Here is a 13,514-nt window from a genome sequence, read left to right as displayed (position 1 = left end):
AGTGAATTCGAGCGCAAAGGTTGACGGGTGCGATCATACCAGCACTAATGCACCGGATCCCATCAGAACTCCGAAGTTAAGCGTGCTTGGGCGAGAGTAGTACTAGGATGGGTGACCTCCTGGGAAGTCCTCGTGTTGCACCCCTCCTTTTTAATTTTTTTTTGCTGCTCGGGAAACTGTCCGACGTTGGACGGGAATCCGATCGTTACGGTTAATGTTTTGGGCACGTGCTATGCACTCGATACTTTTTTTCTTTCGTTTCTGCGATCATTTTTGCATTTTTTTTCATTAGCTCTACGGAGGAACAAAGTGAATTCGAGCACAAAGGTTGACGGGTGCGATCATACCAGCACTAATGCACCGGATCCCATCAGAACTCCGAAGTTAAGCGTGCTTGGGCGAGAGTAGTACTAGGATGGGTGACCTCCTGGGAAGTCCTCGTGTTGCACCCCTCCTTTTTAATTTTTTTTTGCTGCTCGGGAAACTGTCCGACGTTGGACGGGAATCCGATCGTTACGGTTAATGTTTTGGGCACGTGCTATGCACTCGATACTTTTTTTCTTTCGTTTCTGCGATCATTTTTGCATTTTTTTTTCATTAGCTCTACGGAGGAACAAAGTGAATTCGAGCACAAAGGTTGACGGGTGCGATCATACCAGCACTAATGCACCGGATCCCATCAGAACTCCGAAGTTAAGCGTGCTTGGGCGAGAGTAGTACTAGGATGGGTGACCTCCTGGGAAGTCCTCGTGTTGCACCCCTCCTTTTTAATTTTTTTTTGCTGCTCGGGAAACTGTCCGACGTTGGACGGGAATCCGATCGTTACGGTTAATGTTTTGGGCACGTGCTATGCACTCGATACTTTTTTTCTTTCGTTTCTGCGATCATTTTTGCATTTTTTTTTCATTAGCTCTACGGAGGAACAAAGTGAATTCGAGCACAAAGGTTGACGGGTGCGATCATACCAGCACTAATGCACCGGATCCCATCAGAACTCCGAAGTTAAGCGTGCTGGGCGAGAGTAGTACTAGGATGGGTGACCTCCTGGGAAGTCCTCGTGTTGCACCCCTCCTTTTTAATTTTTTTTTGCTGCTCGGGAAACTGTCCGACGTTGGACGGGAATCCGATCGTTACGGTTAATGTTTTGGGCACGTGCTCACTCGCAAAAGGCGTAAAGTTCGTGGTGAAATGCACTCGATACTTTTTTTCTTTCGTTTCTGCGCTCATTTTTGCATTTTTTTTTCATTAGCTCTACGGAGGAACAAAGTGAATTCGAGCGCAAAGGTTGACGGGTGCGATCATACCAGCACTAATGCACCGGATCCCATCAGAACTCCGAAGTTAAGCGTGCTTGGGCGAGAGTAGTACTAGGATGGGTGACCTCCTGGGAAGTCCTCGTGTTGCACCCCTCCTTTTTAATTTTTTTTGCTGCTCGGGAAACTGTCCGACGTTGGACGGGAATCCGATCGTTACGGTTAATGTTTTGGGCACGTGCTATGCACTCGATACTTTTTTTCTTTCGTTTCTGCGCTCATTTTTGCATTTTTTTTTCATTAGCTCTACGGAGGAACAAAGTGAATTCGAGCGCAAAGGTTGACGGGTGCGATCATACCAGCACTAATGCACCGGATCCCATCAGAACTCCGAAGTTAAGCGTGCTTGGGCGAGAGTAGTACTAGGATGGGTGACCTCCTGGGAAGTCCTCGTGTTGCACCCCTCCTTTTAATTTTTTTTTGCTGCTCGGGAAACTGTCCGACGTTGGACGGGAATCCGATCGTTACGGTTAATGTTTTGGGCACGTGCTCACTCGCAAAAGGCGTAAAGTTCGTGGTGAAATGCACTCGATACTTTTTTCTTTCGTTTCTGCGCTCATTTTTGCATTTTTTTTCATTAGCTCTACGGAGGAACAAAGTGAATTCGAGCGCAAAGGTTGACGGGTGCGATCATACCAGCACTAATGCACCGGATCCCATCAGAACTCCGAAGTTAAGCGTGCGCGGGCGAGAGTAGTACTAGGATGGGTGACCTCCTGGGAAGTCCTCGTGTTGCACCCCTCCTTTTTAATTTTTTTTTGCTGCTCGGGAAACTGTCCGACGTTGGACGGGAATCCGATCGTTACGGTTAATGTTTTGGGCACGTGCTCACTCGCAAAAGGCGTAAAGTTCGTGGTGAAATGCACTCGATACTTTTTTTCTTTCGTTTCTGCGCTCATTTTTGCATTTTTTTTTCATTAGCTCTACGGAGGAACAAAGTGAATTCGAGCGCAAAGGTTGACGGGTGCGATCATACCAGCACTAATGCACCGGATCCCATCAGAACTCCGAAGTTAAGCGTGCTTGGGCGAGAGTAGTACTAGGATGGGTGACCTCCTGGGAAGTCCTCGTGTTGCACCCCTCCTTTTTAATTTTTTTTGCTGCTCGGGAAACTGTCCGACGTTGGACGGGAATCCGATCGTTACGGTTAATGTTTTGGGCACGTGCTATGCACTCGATACTTTTTTTCTTTCGTTTCTGCGATCATTTTTGCATTTTTTTTTCATTAGCTCTACGGAGGAACAAAGTGAATTCGAGCACAAAGGTTGACGGGTGCGATCATACCAGCACTAATGCACCGGATCCCATCAGAACTCCGAAGTTAAGCGTGCTTGGGCGAGAGTAGTACTAGGATGGGTGACCTCCTGGGAAGTCCTCGTGTTGCACCCCTCCTTTTTAATTTTTTTTTGCTGCTCGGGAAACTGTCCGACGTTGGACGGGAATCCGATCGTTACGGTTAATGTTTTGGGCACGTGCTATGCACTCGATACTTTTTTTCTTTCGTTTCTGCGATCATTTTTGCATTTTTTTTTCATTAGCTCTACGGAGGAACAAAGTGAATTCGAGCGCAAAGGTTGACGGGTGCGATCATACCAGCACTAATGCACCGGATCCCATCAGAACTCCGAAGTTAAGCGTGCTTGGGCGAGAGTAGTACTAGGATGGGTGACCTCCTGGGAAGTCCTCGTGTTGCACCCCTCCTTTTTAATTTTTTTTTGCTGCTCGGGAAACTGTCCGACGTTGGACGGGAATCCGATCGTTACGGTTAATGTTTTGGGCACGTGCTCACTCGCAAAAGGCGTAAAGTTCGTGGTGAAATGCACTCGATACTTTTTTTCTTTCGTTTCTGCGCTCATTTTGCATTTTTTTTTTCATTAGCTCTACGGAGGAACAAAGTGAATTCGAGCGCAAAGGTTGACGGGTGCGATCATACCAGCACTAATGCACCGGATCCCATCAGAACTCCGAAGTTAAGCGTGCTTGGGCGAGAGTAGTACTAGGATGGGTGACCTCCTGGGAAGTCCTCGTGTTGCACCCCTCCTTTTAATTTTTTTTTTGCTGCTCGGGAAACTGTCCGACGTTGGACGGGAATCCGATCGTTACGGTTAATGTTTTGGGCACGTGCTCACTCGCAAAAGGCGTAAAGTTCGTGGTGAAATGCACTCGATACTTTTTTTCTTTCGTTTCTGCGCTCATTTTTGCATTTTTTTTTCATTAGCTCTACGGAGGAACAAAGTGAATTCGAGCGCAAAGGTTGACGGGTGCGATCATACCAGCACTAATGCACCGGATCCCATCAGAACTCCGAAGTTAAGCGTGCTTGGGCGAGAGAGTAGTACTAGGATGGGTGACCTCCTGGGAAGTCCTCGTGTTGCACCCCTCCTTTTTAATTTTTTTTTGCTGCTCGGGAAACTGTCCGACGTTGGACGGGAATCCGATCGTTACGGTTAATGTTTTGGGCACGTGCTATGCACTCGATACTTTTTTTCTTTCGTTTCTGCGATCATTTTTGCATTTTTTTTTCATTAGCTCTACGGAGGAACAAAGTGAATTCGAGCACAAAGGTTGACGGGTGCGATCATACCAGCACTAATGCACCGGATCCCATCAGAACTCCGAAGTTAAGCGTGCTTGGGCGAGAGTAGTACTAGGATGGGTGACCTCCTGGGAAGTCCTCGTGTTGCACCCCTCCTTTTTAATTTTTTTTTGCTGCTCGGGAAACTGTCCGACGTTGGACGGGAATCCGATCGTTACGGTTAATGTTTTGGGCACGTGCTCACTCGCAAAAGGCGTAAGTTCGTGGTGAAATGCACTCGATACTTTTTTCTTTCGTTTCTGCGCTCATTTTTGCATTTTTTTTTCATTAGCTCTACGGAGGAACAAAGTGAATTCGAGCGCAAAGGTTGACGGGTGCGATCATACCAGCACTAATGCACCGGATCCCATCAGAACTCCGAAGTTAAGCGTGCTTGGGCGGGCGAGAGTAGTACTAGGATGGGTGACCTCCTGGGAAGTCCTCGTGTTGCACCCCTCCTTTTTAATTTTTTTTTGCTGCTCGGGAAACTGTCCGACGTTGGACGGGAATCCGATCGTTACGGTTAATGTTTTGGGCACGTGCTCACTCGCAAAAGGCGTAAAGTTCGTGGTGAAATGCACTCGATACTTTTTTTCTTTCGTTTCTGCGCTCATTTTTGCATTTTTTTTTCATTAGCTCTACGGAGGAACAAAGTGAAATCGAGCGCAAAGGTTGACGGGTGCGATCATACCAGCACTAATGCACCGGATCCCATCAGAACTCCGAAGTTAAGCGTGCTTGGGAGAGAGTAGTACTAGGATGGGTGACCTCCTGGGAAGTCCTAGTGTTGCACCCCTCCTTTTTAATTTTTTTTTGCTGCTCGGGAAACTGTCCGACGTTGGACGGGAATCCGATCGTTACGGTTAATGTTTTGGGCACGTGCTCACTCGCAAAAGGCGTAAAGTTCGTGGTGAAATGCACTCGATACTTTTTTTCTTTCGTTTCTGCGCTCATTTTTGCATTTTTTTTTCATTAGCTCTACGGAGGAACAAAGTGAATTCGAGCGCAAAGGTTGACGGGTGCGATCATACCAGCACTAATGCACCGGATCCCATCAGAACTCCGAAGTTAAGCGTGCTTGGGCGAGAGTAGTACTAGGATGGGTGACCTCCTGGGAAGTCCTCGTGTTGCACCCCTCCTTTTTAATTTTTTTTGCTGCTCGGGAAACTGTCCGACGTTGGACGGGAATCCGATCGTTACGGTTAATGTTTTGGGCACGTGCTATGCACTCGATACTTTTTTCTTTCGTTTCTGCGATCATTTTTGCATTTTTTTTTCATTAGCTCTACGGAGGAACAAAGTGAATTCGAGCACAAAGGTTGACGGGTGCGATCATACCAGCACTAATGCACCGGATCCCATCAGAACTCCGAAGTTAAGCGTGCTTGGGCGAGAGTAGTACTAGGATGGGTGACCTCCTGGGAAGTCCTCGTGTTGCACCCCTCCTTTTTAATTTTTTTTTGCTGCTCGGGAAACTGTCCGACGTTGGACGGGAATCCGATCGTTACGGTTAATGTTTTGGGCACGTGCTCACTCGCAAAAGGCGTAAAGTTCGTGGTGAAATGCACTCGATACTTTTTTTCTTTCGTTTCTGCGCTCATTTTTGCATTTTTTTTTCATTAGCTCTACGGAGGAACAAAGTGAATTCGAGCGCAAAGGTTGACGGGTGCGATCATACCAGCACTAATGCACCGGATCCCATCAGAACTCCGAAGTTAAGCGTGCTTGGGCGAGAGTAGTACTAGGATGGGTGACCTCCTGGGAAGTCCTCGTGTTGCACCCCTCCTTTTTAATTTTTTTTGCTGCTCGGGAAACTGTCCGACGTTGGACGGGAATCCGATCGTTACGGTTAATGTTTTGGGCACGTGCTATGCACTCGATACTTTTTTTCTTTCGTTTCTGCGATCATTTTTGCATTTTTTTTTCATTAGCTCTACGGAGGAACAAAGTGAATTCGAGCACAAAGGTTGACGGGTGCGATCATACCAGCACTAATGCACCGGATCCCATCAGAACTCCGAAGTTAAGCGTGCTTGGGCGAGAGAGTAGTACTAGGATGGGTGACCTCCTGGGAAGTCCTCGTGTTGCACCCCTCCTTTTTAATTTTTTTTTGCTGCTCGGGAAACTGTCCGACGTTGGACGGGAATCCGATCGTTACGGTTAATGTTTTTGGGCACGTGCTATGCACTCGATACTTTTTTTCTTTCGTTTCTGCGATCATTTTTGCATTTTTTTTTCATTAGCTCTACGGAGGAACAAAGTGAATTCGAGCGCAAAGGTTGACGGGTGCGATCATACCAGCACTAATGCACCGGATCCCATCAGAACTCCGAAGTTAAGCGTGCTGGGCGAGAGTAGTACTAGGATGGGTGACCTCCTGGGAAGTCCTCGTGTTGCACCCCTCCTTTTTAATTTTTTTTTGCTGCTCGGGAAACTGTCCGACGTTGGACGGGAATCCGATCGTTACGGTTAATGTTTTGGGCACGTGCTCACTCGCAAAAGGCGTAAAGTTCGTGTGTGAAATGCACTCGATACTTTTTTCTTTCGTTTCTGCGCTCATTTTTGCATTTTTTTTTCATTAGCTCTACGGAGGAACAAAGTGAATTCGAGCGCAAAGGTTGACGGGTGCGATCATACCAGCACTAATGCACCGGATCCCATCAGAACTCCGAAGTTAAGCGTGCTTGGGCGAGAGTAGTACTAGGATGGGTGACCTCCTGGGAAGTCCTCGTGTTGCACCCCTCCTTTTAATTTTTTTTGCTGCTCGGGAAACTGTCCGACGTTGGACGGGAATCCGATCGTTACGGTTAATGTTTTGGGCACGTGCTATGCACTCGATACTTTTTTCTTTCGTTTCTGCGATCATTTTTGCATTTTTTTTTCATTAGCTCTACGGAGGAACAAAGTGAATTCGAGCACAAAGGTTGACGGGTGCGATCATACCAGCACTAATGCACCGGATCCCATCAGAACTCCGAAGTTAAGCGTGCTTGGGCGAGAGTAGTACTAGGATGGGTGACCTCCTGGGAAGTCCTCGTGTTGCACCCCTCCTTTTTAATTTTTTTTGCTGCTCGGGAAACTGTCCGACGTTGGACGGGAATCCGATCGTTACGGTTAATGTTTTGGGCACGTGCTATGCACTCGATACTTTTTTTCTTTCGTTTCTGCGATCATTTTTGCATTTTTTTTTCATTAGCTCTACGGAGGAACAAAGTGAATTCGAGCACAAAGGTTGACGGGTGCGATCATACCAGCACTAATGCACCGGATCCCATCAGAACTCCGAAGTTAAGCGTGCTTGGGCGAGAGTAGTACTAGGATGGGTGACCTCCTGGGAAGTCCTCGTGTTGCACCCCTCCTTTTTAATTTTTTTTTGCTGCTCGGGAAACTGTCCGACGTTGGACGGGAATCCGATCGTTACGGTTAATGTTTTGGGCACGTGCTCACTCGCAAAAGGCGTAAAGTTCGTGGTGAAATGCACTCGATACTTTTTTTCTTTCGTTTCTGCGCTCATTTTTGCATTTTTTTTCATTAGCTCTACGGAGGAACAAAGTGAATTCGAGCGCAAAGGTTGACGGGTGCGATCATACCAGCACTAATGCACCGGATCCCATCAGAACTCCGAAGTTAAGCGTGCTGGGCGGGCGAGAGTAGTACTAGGATGGGTGACCTCCTGGGAAGTCCTCGTGTTGCACCCCTCCTTTTAATTTTTTTTTGCTGCTCGGGAAACTGTCCGACGTTGGACGGGAATCCGATCGTTACGGTTAATGTTTTGGGCACGTGCTCACTCGCAAAAGGCGTAAAGTTCGTGTGAAATGCACTCGATACTTTTTTTCTTTCGTTTCTGCGCTCATTTTTGCATTTTTTTTTCATTAGCTCTACGGAGGAACAAAGTGAATTCGAGCGCAAAGGTTGACGGGTGCGATCATACCAGCACTAATGCACCGGATCCCATCAGAACTCCGAAGTTAAGCGTGCTGGGCGAGGAGAGTAGTACTAGGATGGGTGACCTCCTGGGAAGTCCTCGTGTTGCACCCCTCCTTTTTAATTTTTTTTTGCTGCTCGGGAAACTGTCCGACGTTGGACGGGAATCCGATCGTTACGGTTAATGTTTTGGGCACGTGCTTGCACTCGATATATTTTTTTCTTTCGTTTCTGCGATCATTTTTGCATTTTTTTTCATTAGCTCTACGGAGGAACAAAGTGAATTCGAGCGCAAAGGTTGACGGGTGCGATCATACCAGCACTAATGCACCGGATCCCATCAGAACTCCGAAGTTAAGCGTGCTTGGGCGAGAGTAGTACTAGGATGGGTGACCTCCTGGGAAGTCCTCGTGTTGCACCCTCCTTTTTAATTTTTTTTTGCTGCTCGGGAAACTGTCCGACGTTGGACGGGAATCCGATCGTTACGGTTAATGTTTTGGGCACGTGCTATGCACTCGATACTTTTTTTCTTTCGTTTCTGCGATCATTTTGCATTTTTTTTTCATTAGCTCTACGGAGGAACAAAGTGAATTCGAGCACAAAGGTTGACGGGTGCGATCATACCAGCACTAATGCACCGGATCCCATCAGAACTCCGAAGTTAAGCGTGCTTGGGCGAGGAGAGAGAGTAGTACTAGGATGGGTGACCTCCTGGGAAGTCCTCGTGTTGCACCCCTCCTTTTTAATTTTTTTTTGCTGCTCGGGAAACTGTCCGACGTTGGACGGGAATCCGATCGTTACGGTTAATGTTTTGGGCACGTGCTCACTCGCAAAAGGCGTAAAGTTCGTGGTGAAATGCACTCGATACTTTTTTTCTTTCGTTTCTGCGCTCATTTTTGCATTTTTTTTTCATTAGCTCTACGGAGGAACAAAGTGAATTCGAGCGCAAAGGTTGACGGGTGCGATCATACCAGCACTAATGCACCGGATCCCATCAGAACTCCGAAGTTAAGCGTGCTTGGGCGAGAGAGTAGTACTAGGATGGGTGACCTCCTGGGAAGTCCTCGTGTTGCACCCCTCCTTTTTAATTTTTTTTGCTGCTCGGGAAACTGTCCGACGTTGGACGGGAATCCGATCGTTACGGTTAATGTTTGGGCACGTGCTATGCACTCGATACTTTTTTTTTTCGTTTCTGCGATCATTTTTGCATTTTTTTTTCATTAGCTCTACGGAGGAACAAAGTGAATTCGAGCACAAAGGTTGACGGGTGCGATCATACCAGCACTAATGCACCGGATCCCATCAGAACTCCGAAGTTAAGCGTGCTTGGGCGAGAGTAGTACTAGTATAGGATGGGTGACCTCCTGGGAAGTCCTCGTGTTGCACCCTCCTTTTTAATTTTTTTTGCTGCTCGGGAAACTGTCCGACGTTGGACGGGAATCCATCGTTACGGTTAATGTTTTGGGCACGTGCTCACTCGCAAAAGGCGTGTAAAGTTCGTGGTGAAATGCACTCGATACTTTTTTCTTTCGTTTCTGCGCTCATTTTTGCATTTTTTTTTCATTAGCTCTACGGAGGAACAAAGTGAATTCGAGCGCAAAGGTTGACGGGTGCGATCATACCAGCACTAATGCACCGGATCCCATCAGAACTCCGAAGTTAAGCGTGCTTGGGCGAGAGTGGAGGAGGAGTGAGAGTAGTACTAGAATGGGTGACCTCCTGGGAAGTCCTCGTGTTGCACCCTCCTTTTTAATTTTTTTTTGCTGCTCGGGAAACTGTCCGACGTTGGACGGGAATCCGATCGTTACGGTTAATGTTTGGGCACGTGCTCACTCGCAAAAGGCGTAAAGTTCGTGTGTGTGAAATGCACTCGATACTTTTTTTCTTTCGTTTCTGCGCTCATTTTTGCATTTTTTTTTCATTAGCTCTACGGAGGAACAAAGTGAATTCGAGCGCAAAGGTTGACGGGTGCGATCATACCAGCACTAATGCACCGGATCCCATCAGAACTCCGAAGTTAAGCGTGCTTGGGCGAGAGTAGTACTAGGATGGGTGACCTCCTGGGAAGTCCTCGTGTTGCACCCCTCCTTTTAAATTTTTTTTTGCTGCTCGGGAAAATGTCCGACGTTGGACGGGAATCCGATCGTTACGGTTAATGTTTTGGGCACGTGCTATGCACTCGATACTTTTTTTCTTTCGTTTCTGCGATCATTTTTGCATTTTTTTTTCATTAGCTCTACGGAGGAACAAAGTGAATTCGAGCACAAAGGTTGACGGGTGCGATCATACCAGCACTAATGCACCGGATCCCATCAGAACTCCGAAGAAGTTAAGCGTGCTGGGCGAGAGTAGAGAGTAGTACTAGGAGGGTGACCTCCTGGGAAGTCCTCGTGTTGCACCCCTCCTTTTTAATTTTTTTTTGCTGCTCGGGAAAACTGTCCGACGTTGGACGGGAATCCGATCGTTACGGTTAATGTTTTGGGCACGTGCTCACTCGCAAAAGGCGTAAGGTCGTGTGAAATGCACTCGATACTTTTTTCTTTCGTTTTCTGCGCTCATTTTTGCATTTTTTTTTTCATTAGCTCTACGGAGGAGACAAAGTGAATTCGAGCGCAAAGGTTGACGAGTGCGATCATACCAGCACTAATGCACCGGATCCCATCAGAACTTCGAAGTTTAAGCGTGCCGGGCGAGAGTAGTACTAGAATGGGTGACCTCCTGGGAAGTCCTCGTGTTGCAACCCCTCCTTTTTAATTTTTTTTTTGCTGCTCGGGAAACTGTCCGACGTTGGACGGGAATCCGATCGTTTACGGTTAATGTTTTGGGCACGTGCTCACTCGCAAAAGGCGTAAAGTTCGTGGTGACTGCACTCGATACTTTTTTTTCGTCGTTTCTGCGCTCATTTTTGCATTTTTTTTTTCATTAGCTCTACGGAGGAAAAAGTGAATTCGAGCGCAAAGGTTGACGGGTGCGATCATACCAGCACTAATGCACCGGAATCCCATCAGAACTCCGAAGTTAAGCGTGCTTGGGCGAGAGTAGTACTAGGATGGGTGACCATCCTGGGAAGTCCTCGTGTTGCACCCCTCCTTTTTAATTTTTTTTGTGCTGCTCGGGAAACTGTCCGACGTTGGACGGGAATCCCATCGTTACGGTTAATGTTTTGGGCACGTGCTATGCACGCGATACTTTTTTTCTTTCGTTTCTGCGATTATTTTTGCTTTTTTTTTTCATTAGCTCTAACGGAGGACAAAGTGAATTCGAGCACAAAGGTTGACGGGTGCGATCATACCAGCACTAATGCACGCACCGATCCCATCAGAACTCCGAAGTTAAGCGTGCTTGGGCGAGAGTAGTACTAGGATGGGTGACCTCCTGGGAAGTCCTCGTGTTGCACCCCTCCTTTTTAATTTTTTTTTGCTGCTCGGGGAAACTGTCCGACGTTGGACGGGAATCCGATCGTTACGGTTAATGTTTTGGGCACGTGCTCACTCGCAAAAGGCTTCAGGTTCGTGGTGAAATGCACTCGATACTTTTTTTCTTTCGTTTCTGCCTCATTTGTGCATTTTTTTTTTCATTAGCTTTACGGAGGAAAAAAATGAATTCGAGCGCAAAGGTTGACGGGTGCGATCATACCAGCACTAATGTACCGGATCCCATCAGAACTCCGAAGTTAAGCGTGCTTGGGCGAGAGTAGTACTATGGGATGGGTGACCTCCTGGGAAGTCCTCGTGTTGCACCCCTCCTTTTTAATTTTTTTTTGCTGCTCGGGAAATGGTCCGACGTTGGCGGGAATGGGGGTAAGTTTCATTTGTGGAAATTTCACGAGTTGGTAATTTACTCTTTTTTTTATTCAACTTTTGCTTACATATAGAATTGAGAAGAATACGAGACAAGAGACAAAAGGTATTCGAGCGAATAAGTTGACGGGTGTAATCATATAAGCACTGTACTGTATTCCATCAAAATTTCGTTAAGCTGTTTGGTGACCCCGTGGGGGAGTCCTGGTTTGCAAATTTTTTTGCAGGTCCGGGTCCAGATATTTTTGCATTTGATACGGTAATTTTGTCCGTTTTGGCTAAATGCGAGAAGAGTACGTGACGCAGGCACAAAAAGAACTGGAACCCATTAGCTGACAGTGCGATTATTCTAGCACTAGTTTACCTATAATCCCCTCAAAACTTCAATTGTAGAACGTATTTGAAAAATAATATTTATTCGGATGGGTGACCTAGTACGAGGTGGAGAGAAATATAGACCATGAATCAGACACATTGCGTCAAGAGTAAAGTTGAGGAGAGAAAATAAAGTCTTTTGTATTCCAAACGGGGAAATGTATTCCCATTTTCTATTTTAAGAGGATCATATAAGTTTTCAATACTCGGGTATACTACCAAGGATTAATAAATCATATATGTGCTATTGGAAGAAGTTTTAAATGACCAAACAATAATGGGAAATAATAATGAATAAATATATATATGCTGTATAAATGTCTGCCCAAAATACAATAAACCCTCTCTTATCTTCTAATACATTGTGCAGACACATTCATCTTGTAGGTTCACAGCAACTTTGGCCCAGCAACGGCAACCGCTCCCAAGAGCTCAATAAGAATTAAAACACCGACCGCAACTCAACCAGCACTCCCTTATCAGCGACTCAACCCGAGCATTAGTCTTCCTCCATCGGAACCTCAGGAATATCAAATCTGTTTTCCTCTATTGTTTTGTTGATAATAGACATTGGGGTCGGTAAGGACAGTCAAGGAAGCAAGACTGTGCCACAAACTAATAAAAAAGTGTGCGTACTCATGATCAGTAAACTAATAGAACCAAAAGTTATTTAAAGAGTGAGGCAAAGGACCTTTGGAAGCACAAAAAAAAAAGGATATATTAGCATAAGATCATCCTGCTTCTCCCGCCGGTTTAGGCTATTGTTCAATTCCCGGCTAATTTCAGGGGTGACCTACAAGGATATTGTCAAGAAAGATTATGGTAATTTTGAAGCTGCACTGAGGAATTTGACACCCTAGAGAGGCTCGATAGTTCTTACTAGATAATGCTTCTGCTTTTCCAGTAGGGTTTTCAGATTGTCCTTGTCTTCCTTCCTCAAGCTCATTCTGTACCTGGGGAGAGACAATAAAATTGCAAACAAAATCAGGTTTCATGCAAGCGCAAATCAGCACTAATGTCTGATGCATGAAGAAGATCGAGATTCTGACCTTTGACAAAGGCAAGAAGTGACTGGTGCCATATTACAGGCATAATCCGAGGGTCATCCAAGAATCTCATAAAATGGGCAACCAGTGTATCAACAACACGATATGGCAAACCGTATTTCTTGTCAAGCAAGAGCTTTATAAAATAACTGCAACCACATACAATCCGAAGTTGTCATGAAGAAGTTGAGTCTGGAAACTCTCCTAGTGAGAAAGCAAAATAACCCGCATTCTTCTTGATTTGATATATATAACAATATATAGTATAAAAAAATAAAAAACAAAGAAACGAATCACTTTATAGAATTAAAATATAGAACTTAATGAAGTAGAAAATACCTCGTGGTGCCACAGTAATCCATTTCTGCAAGTCTCAGCAAAGCAACACTGCAACACCATTCATAAGATGCTCATGTAAGCTATTGATAGAAGCTCTAACACTATCTGCACCACCCAACATCAATCTAGTGATTAAGAGTAG

At 45.9% G+C, this 13,514-nt stretch overlaps 33 non-coding genes and 3 pseudogenes across 33 annotated transcripts; all 36 read left to right on the top strand.

Annotated features, from left to right (window-relative positions):
• Positions 1–25: 25 nt before the first annotated feature.
• Positions 26–144, top strand: LOC116190892. The gene has a single exon (XR_004153081.1). It is a non-coding gene; the product is annotated as a 5S ribosomal RNA (ribosomal RNA).
• A 189-nt stretch (positions 145–333) lies between these two features.
• On the top strand, positions 334–452 carry LOC116190880. Its single transcript, XR_004153070.1, has one exon. It is a non-coding gene; the product is annotated as a 5S ribosomal RNA (ribosomal RNA).
• A 190-nt stretch (positions 453–642) lies between these two features.
• Positions 643–761, top strand: LOC116190868. Its single transcript, XR_004153058.1, has one exon. It is a non-coding gene; the product is annotated as a 5S ribosomal RNA (ribosomal RNA).
• Positions 762–951: 190 nt separating this feature from the next.
• On the top strand, positions 952–1,069 carry LOC116190891. The gene has a single exon (XR_004153080.1). It is a non-coding gene; the product is annotated as a 5S ribosomal RNA (ribosomal RNA).
• Positions 1,070–1,290: 221 nt separating this feature from the next.
• LOC116190856 lies at positions 1,291–1,409 on the top strand. The gene has a single exon (XR_004153047.1). It is a non-coding gene; the product is annotated as a 5S ribosomal RNA (ribosomal RNA).
• A 189-nt stretch (positions 1,410–1,598) lies between these two features.
• Positions 1,599–1,717, top strand: LOC116190845. Its single transcript, XR_004153036.1, has one exon. It is a non-coding gene; the product is annotated as a 5S ribosomal RNA (ribosomal RNA).
• A 218-nt stretch (positions 1,718–1,935) lies between these two features.
• On the top strand, positions 1,936–2,054 carry LOC116190871. Its single transcript, XR_004153061.1, has one exon. It is a non-coding gene; the product is annotated as a 5S ribosomal RNA (ribosomal RNA).
• A 221-nt stretch (positions 2,055–2,275) lies between these two features.
• LOC116190833 lies at positions 2,276–2,394 on the top strand. Its single transcript, XR_004153025.1, has one exon. It is a non-coding gene; the product is annotated as a 5S ribosomal RNA (ribosomal RNA).
• A 189-nt stretch (positions 2,395–2,583) lies between these two features.
• LOC116190820 lies at positions 2,584–2,702 on the top strand. Its single transcript, XR_004153014.1, has one exon. It is a non-coding gene; the product is annotated as a 5S ribosomal RNA (ribosomal RNA).
• A 190-nt stretch (positions 2,703–2,892) lies between these two features.
• LOC116190809 lies at positions 2,893–3,011 on the top strand. Its single transcript, XR_004153003.1, has one exon. It is a non-coding gene; the product is annotated as a 5S ribosomal RNA (ribosomal RNA).
• A 221-nt stretch (positions 3,012–3,232) lies between these two features.
• On the top strand, positions 3,233–3,351 carry LOC116190798. The gene has a single exon (XR_004152992.1). It is a non-coding gene; the product is annotated as a 5S ribosomal RNA (ribosomal RNA).
• Positions 3,352–3,572: 221 nt separating this feature from the next.
• LOC116190882 lies at positions 3,573–3,693 on the top strand. Its single transcript, XR_004153072.1, has one exon. It is a non-coding gene; the product is annotated as a 5S ribosomal RNA (ribosomal RNA).
• Positions 3,694–3,883: 190 nt separating this feature from the next.
• Positions 3,884–4,002, top strand: LOC116190786. The gene has a single exon (XR_004152981.1). It is a non-coding gene; the product is annotated as a 5S ribosomal RNA (ribosomal RNA).
• A 219-nt stretch (positions 4,003–4,221) lies between these two features.
• On the top strand, positions 4,222–4,344 carry LOC116190900. The gene has a single exon (XR_004153088.1). It is a non-coding gene; the product is annotated as a 5S ribosomal RNA (ribosomal RNA).
• Positions 4,345–4,565: 221 nt separating this feature from the next.
• On the top strand, positions 4,566–4,684 carry LOC116190901. The gene has a single exon (XR_004153089.1). It is a non-coding gene; the product is annotated as a 5S ribosomal RNA (ribosomal RNA).
• A 221-nt stretch (positions 4,685–4,905) lies between these two features.
• On the top strand, positions 4,906–5,024 carry LOC116190775. The gene has a single exon (XR_004152970.1). It is a non-coding gene; the product is annotated as a 5S ribosomal RNA (ribosomal RNA).
• Positions 5,025–5,212: 188 nt separating this feature from the next.
• LOC116190763 lies at positions 5,213–5,331 on the top strand. The gene has a single exon (XR_004152959.1). It is a non-coding gene; the product is annotated as a 5S ribosomal RNA (ribosomal RNA).
• Positions 5,332–5,552: 221 nt separating this feature from the next.
• LOC116190957 lies at positions 5,553–5,671 on the top strand. Its single transcript, XR_004153134.1, has one exon. It is a non-coding gene; the product is annotated as a 5S ribosomal RNA (ribosomal RNA).
• A 189-nt stretch (positions 5,672–5,860) lies between these two features.
• Positions 5,861–5,981, top strand: LOC116190881. The gene has a single exon (XR_004153071.1). It is a non-coding gene; the product is annotated as a 5S ribosomal RNA (ribosomal RNA).
• A 191-nt stretch (positions 5,982–6,172) lies between these two features.
• Positions 6,173–6,290, top strand: LOC116190890. Its single transcript, XR_004153079.1, has one exon. It is a non-coding gene; the product is annotated as a 5S ribosomal RNA (ribosomal RNA).
• A 221-nt stretch (positions 6,291–6,511) lies between these two features.
• LOC116190946 lies at positions 6,512–6,630 on the top strand. The gene has a single exon (XR_004153123.1). It is a non-coding gene; the product is annotated as a 5S ribosomal RNA (ribosomal RNA).
• Positions 6,631–6,817: 187 nt separating this feature from the next.
• Positions 6,818–6,936, top strand: LOC116190933. Its single transcript, XR_004153112.1, has one exon. It is a non-coding gene; the product is annotated as a 5S ribosomal RNA (ribosomal RNA).
• A 189-nt stretch (positions 6,937–7,125) lies between these two features.
• LOC116190874 lies at positions 7,126–7,244 on the top strand. The gene has a single exon (XR_004153064.1). It is a non-coding gene; the product is annotated as a 5S ribosomal RNA (ribosomal RNA).
• Positions 7,245–7,464: 220 nt separating this feature from the next.
• Positions 7,465–7,586, top strand: LOC116190903. Its single transcript, XR_004153091.1, has one exon. It is a non-coding gene; the product is annotated as a 5S ribosomal RNA (ribosomal RNA).
• Positions 7,587–7,805: 219 nt separating this feature from the next.
• On the top strand, positions 7,806–7,926 carry LOC116190918. Its single transcript, XR_004153103.1, has one exon. It is a non-coding gene; the product is annotated as a 5S ribosomal RNA (ribosomal RNA).
• Positions 7,927–8,115: 189 nt separating this feature from the next.
• Positions 8,116–8,234, top strand: LOC116190855. Its single transcript, XR_004153046.1, has one exon. It is a non-coding gene; the product is annotated as a 5S ribosomal RNA (ribosomal RNA).
• A 188-nt stretch (positions 8,235–8,422) lies between these two features.
• Positions 8,423–8,548, top strand: LOC116190916 (annotated as a pseudogene).
• A 221-nt stretch (positions 8,549–8,769) lies between these two features.
• On the top strand, positions 8,770–8,890 carry LOC116190879. The gene has a single exon (XR_004153069.1). It is a non-coding gene; the product is annotated as a 5S ribosomal RNA (ribosomal RNA).
• A 187-nt stretch (positions 8,891–9,077) lies between these two features.
• Positions 9,078–9,201, top strand: LOC116190913. Its single transcript, XR_004153099.1, has one exon. It is a non-coding gene; the product is annotated as a 5S ribosomal RNA (ribosomal RNA).
• A 219-nt stretch (positions 9,202–9,420) lies between these two features.
• On the top strand, positions 9,421–9,556 carry LOC116190923 (annotated as a pseudogene).
• A 222-nt stretch (positions 9,557–9,778) lies between these two features.
• Positions 9,779–9,897, top strand: LOC116190757. Its single transcript, XR_004152953.1, has one exon. It is a non-coding gene; the product is annotated as a 5S ribosomal RNA (ribosomal RNA).
• A 190-nt stretch (positions 9,898–10,087) lies between these two features.
• On the top strand, positions 10,088–10,214 carry LOC116190924 (annotated as a pseudogene).
• Positions 10,215–10,436: 222 nt separating this feature from the next.
• LOC116190922 lies at positions 10,437–10,555 on the top strand. Its single transcript, XR_004153105.1, has one exon. It is a non-coding gene; the product is annotated as a 5S ribosomal RNA (ribosomal RNA).
• Positions 10,556–10,778: 223 nt separating this feature from the next.
• LOC116190909 lies at positions 10,779–10,899 on the top strand. Its single transcript, XR_004153097.1, has one exon. It is a non-coding gene; the product is annotated as a 5S ribosomal RNA (ribosomal RNA).
• A 191-nt stretch (positions 10,900–11,090) lies between these two features.
• LOC116190912 lies at positions 11,091–11,212 on the top strand. Its single transcript, XR_004153098.1, has one exon. It is a non-coding gene; the product is annotated as a 5S ribosomal RNA (ribosomal RNA).
• A 222-nt stretch (positions 11,213–11,434) lies between these two features.
• LOC116190905 lies at positions 11,435–11,555 on the top strand. The gene has a single exon (XR_004153093.1). It is a non-coding gene; the product is annotated as a 5S ribosomal RNA (ribosomal RNA).
• Positions 11,556–13,514: the final 1,959 nt, after the last annotated feature.

Source organism: Punica granatum, unplaced genomic scaffold (assembly GCF_007655135.1).
Source record: "Punica granatum isolate Tunisia-2019 unplaced genomic scaffold, ASM765513v2 Contig00509, whole genome shotgun sequence".
Lineage (NCBI taxonomy): Eukaryota > Viridiplantae > Streptophyta > Magnoliopsida > Myrtales > Lythraceae > Punica > Punica granatum.
The sequence above is the reverse complement of the archived record's forward strand: the minus strand, read 5'-3'. Positions and strand labels throughout refer to the sequence as shown.